The sequence below is a fragment of the Eurytemora carolleeae genome, unplaced genomic scaffold (genome assembly GCF_000591075.1).
Source record: "Eurytemora carolleeae unplaced genomic scaffold, Eaff_2.0 scaffold439, whole genome shotgun sequence".
In the NCBI taxonomy this organism is placed as follows: domain Eukaryota; kingdom Metazoa; phylum Arthropoda; class Copepoda; order Calanoida; family Temoridae; genus Eurytemora; species Eurytemora carolleeae.
The window spans coordinates 2,527-7,270 of NW_019396473.1; the positions used below are offsets into that span (position 1 = coordinate 2,527).

At 31.0% G+C, this 4,744-nt stretch overlaps 1 protein-coding gene across 1 annotated transcript in view; it reads left to right on the plus strand.

Annotated features, from left to right (window-relative positions):
* Positions 1-1,683: 1,683 nt before the first annotated feature.
* LOC111703927 (uncharacterized) overlaps positions 1,684-4,744 on the plus strand; it is a 22,079-nt gene continuing 19,018 nt past the window's right edge. The window contains exon 1 of the mRNA XM_023476024.1: positions 1,684-2,080. The gene's annotated coding sequence lies outside the window, so the exon portion shown is untranslated. The remainder of the gene's footprint in view (positions 2,081-4,744) is intronic.

A 4,744-nucleotide genomic window follows, 5' to 3' on the forward strand; every position in this document is an offset into this window, starting at 1 on the left:
AAGCTCTGATATTTTAATACATATATCTTTGCAACCCAATGTCGTAAACCTTAGATTTTGAATTCTGTTATTTCAAATAATCTAAGTTTGAAATATCAAAGGTTTACACCACCAGGTTGCAAAGATATAGATATTGAAAAAATTAGGATGGGATAAAAATCTAGTGAAATATTAAGTTGAGATAAAACTTCGGTGAAGATTAAGTTTAAATTAAAATTTTGTTGAAAGAATAAGCCGAGATAAAAAAAAATCAGTGAAAGATAAAGTTTAAATAATTTTTATTTAAATATTAAGTTCAGATATAAAGGAACTGACTTTTTGCCACAAACTTAATTTTATAATCTCTATAGCTTTGTATCCTGATGGTGTAAACCTTTGATATTTCAAACTTAGATTATTTGGTCTAACATAGTTCATAGTTTAAAATATCAAAGGTAAACAACGTTGGATTGCAACGATTTAGGAATAAGAAAATCAGAGTTTGTGGCAAACACTCAGTTCCTTTTGTGAAATTTAGATACAAATTGGTGAAAGATTAAGTTGAGATAAAAGTTTGGTGAAAGATTAAGTTGAGATAATAATTAAGCCAAAGATTAAGTTGAGATAAAATTTTGGAAAAATTAGTTGAGATAAAATTTTGGAGAAATTAGTTGAGATAAAAATTTTGTGAAAAATTATGCTGAGTTAAAAATTTGGTGAAAGATTAAATGAGATAAAAATTTGGACAAAGATGAAATTTGAGAAAAAAAATTTGTGATACATTAAATTTGAGTTAATTGGGAGAAATATTAAGTTAAGATAAACATTCAATGATAGATTAAGTTGAGATTAAATTTTTTAAATTTTAAAAAAGATTAATTTTTTGGATATATTAAGTTCAGATAAAATTTTTGTAAAAGAATGAGTTGAGTCAAAAATTTGGTGAAAAATTAAGTTGAAATTACAATTAAGTGAAAGATTAAGGAAAAGTAAAAATTGGAGAAAGATTAAGTTTGAGTTTAAAATTTTGTGAGAGATTTAGTTGAGGTAAAATTTTGAAGAAATTAGGTTGAGATAAAAATTTGGTGAAAGATTAAGTTTGACATAAAAATTTTGTGAAAGATTAAGTTTGAGATAAAAATTTGACAAAAGATTAATTTTGAGTTAAAAATTTTGTGAAAGATTAAGTTGAGATGAAAATTTGACGAAAGATTAATTTTGAGTTAAAAATTTTGTGAAAGATTAAGTTGAGATGAAAGTTTGGTGAAAGATTAAGTTTGAGAGAAAAATTTGATGAAAGATTAAGTTTGGGATAAAAATTTTGTGAAAGATTAGATTTGAAATGAAAATTTGGTGAAAGATTAAGGTTGAGATAAAAATTTTGTGAAAGATTAAGTTTGTGATAAAAATTTGGTGAAAGATAAGGTTTGAGATAGAAATTTTGTGAAAGATTATGTCTGAGTTAAAAGTTTGGTGAAAGATTAAGTTCAAGATAAAAATTTTGTGAAAGATTAAGTTTGAGATAAAAATTTGGTGAAAGAGTAAGTTTGAGATAAAAATTTGGTGAAAGATTAAGTAAGGGGGCGGGGTGGGTGAGGGCAGGTGAAGGGGGTTACAACTTACAAATAGGACCGGTGGTGGTGTATTACTACAGAATACTATGAAACCATTATCATAGTTTTCATTAAACCTAAACCTTCTCTTTTCTCCTTCTCTTAGGACAATTTGTTTAAAACATGAATTTCGTCTTTTCTTGGAAATTCGGCATGACTTACATAAAACTAGTTACTACGTTAATAGTATTAGATAGATAGATAGACAAATATCTGTTTACTCCGTAGAGCGGTGTAAAGCCGGCAGGTATCCCTAGGTTCCTCTCCCGACTCTGTCTCTTCAGTTCAGTCGTTAGTTCTCCGAACCCAGGACGGGACTACGTAGTGTCTATGCGTCTAGCTCAGGGTTGTAGTTAATATTCATACATCCTCTACCTGTTTACAACCTTACCAAATTAAGCTTTTCAAATAGAAATTAAGTGAGTCTCTATTTTTCTAGTTCAAGAGTGATCAGATTTAGATTGCACAGTGATTATTCGAAATAACAGGTGAGTCAGTTTTAATGATTAAAGTTTGAGTCTGTTTTTGGTGATTCATAATATCAAATCTGATATTGATATGTTTAGTCTATTCTCAATGCAGATATTTTACCATGATGAACTATACTGATCCTCATATTTCCAATTTTTATATTTATACGTTTATTAACATAATATTGTGGAGTTCACACTGTGCTGGTAATAGATGAGAAAGATATTTATGGAATTAACAAGATTAGAAGGATTGATCATAATGTCAGGATGATAAAGTACTGGATATAGAACTGTAGGGGGCACTGGCTATAGATAGACGTTTTCATTTTTAAAGATTTCATAATTCAAGCATGGACAAAATAACTAATAAGACCTAAAACTCTAGAAAATCGATCAAATAGTGAATGAAAGGAGGAAATATACCAAGTGTTTGCTAAATGTTTTCTACATTAAAAATCATTTGTGTACGGCAACCTGTGGTTAAAATGTAAACAAAATAAGTTTCTTTGGCATTACATAAACTGGAGCATATAAGAAGGAACTTAAAAACTAATTTTCTAGTCCTTATACTTTTGCAATCAAATTTCTTAAACGTTAATAATTCAAATTATGAATTCTAATAGATCAAACCGTCAAATTTTGAAATATCAAAGGTTTACACCATCATGTAATAAAATTTATGGATTTGAAAATAAGAGTTTAAGTGGAGTAACGATTTTGTAAATAGTTTAAGTTTATGTTCTGAGTTATGAATTGAGGTCCAGGATGAGTATAGATAAGGTTATTAGTAGAGGTCTAGGGAGAGTACGGAGTAGGGATGAGTAGAGGTCTAGGGATAGTACGGAGAAGGGATGAGTAGATGTGCAGGGAGAGTATGGAGAAGGATGTCAGGATGGAAGGATTTAATGTAGAGGATATTGGTTTAAAGTATGAAGGTAGACAATACATAAACCGGAAACCAGGGTTCAATACCTTACTCCCCTCTCTTCATCCGTCCTAGGAAAATAACAATGTATACACTTATAGGATCTCTCTTTTTATGTCCCTTAAACAGATTATATTAAATATTTGATTGTTTAAATATTTAAACTTAATGTGAACATATTTATATTCATACGTGTACTTTATTTTGAGTTTTACCGATAATTCCTTAAATACTAGGACATGACAAAAAATATTATAATTTTTTGTCATTTATGCTTCGGGGCCCTGTGAAAGCTGCCTTACATTTTTCGGTGAATAGACTTTTTTTTAAACAGCTTAGTCTATGATGTTAACTTTATATTTGTGGACTAAATCACAACATTAATGCTGACTTATATCTTTTCTTACCCTATATTGTTGGCAGGCAGCTGAAAACACTATAAAATATATTAAGTTTATAGCGCTATTTTAACATTTATTGACTTTGAAAATAAATCTGAAATAACCAACTGTTTTTTTACCACAATTCCGTCTACAGTTCTCAGGGTTAAAAAGAAGACGTGATAGATTTAAATAATGTTCAGTACATGTATTTCCATATAACATATAATCACAAAACTTTTCTTGTTATATATAAAAATATTTTTAGATCTCAATTGATCATATACATTCCTAAATTTTTTGTTCTTGGTCCAAAACAAACCTAAAAATATATTCTGTATGCTATTGCGTACAAAGTACTGTTTCGGAAACAAGATTAAAATTGAAAATATTGTTTAATCCACATATTGTCACCGAACTTTTATTGATATAAAATACATTTTTGAAGAAGATCCAAATAGACTTGTACTTAGAATTATGTATATTTACATTGTTCAGTGTACAGATTTGATGTGTTTTTTTCAAGTGAACAAAAAACAGTTTTACTGTCCCTAGAAAGAACTGTGTTGTGTTTAGAAAAATAACTATATTTAAGGGTATTTAGCAACGGATCGGAATTTTTATCTATATCATTAAAAGTTAAAATTGTTCTGGCTAAATTTTATTCTCTAGTCCACAGCAACCTTGGAGAAAAACGGAAACAAACCTTTAAACGTAATTTCTTCATGGTCGATTCAACCCAGGAGGTCATCCGGCAGGAAGGGTTAGAGAGGGCTGATTCAGGAGGCAAAATGGGAGGGCTCAGAAGGGCTGATTTAGGAGGCAAACTGGCAGGGTTCGAGAGGGCTGATTTAGGTGCAAGGTGGNCTGATTTGATTTAGGGGAGAAAGGTTGGAGAATTCAAGAGGGCTGATTTGGGGGAAAGGTGGGATGATTCATGAGGGCTTATTTGATTTAGTGGGAAAGGTGGGAGAATTCAAGAGACTGATTTGGGGGAAAGGTGGGAGGTTTCATTATGGCTGATTTAGGGCCAAGATGGGATGATTCATGAGTGCTGATTTAGGGGGCAAGGTGGGAGGGTTCAGGAGGGCTGATTTAGGGGGCAAGGTGGGAGGGTTCAGGGGGCTGATTTAGGAGGCGAGATAGGAGGGTTATGGAGAACTAATTTTGGGGCCGAGGTGTGAGGGTTAAGGATGGCATATGTAAGGGTGGAGTTATGGGGAGAAGAGGAGGGTATAAAAAGGAGAATAATAAAAGTTTAAGTTTTCAGACGTTTACATAAATGTTTAAACATGTTATTCACACTTGTCTAGGCGGATATTTGGTTAAATTGAGCAAAATATTAACTTGAGGTTAATAAAAAAGAAAAATACC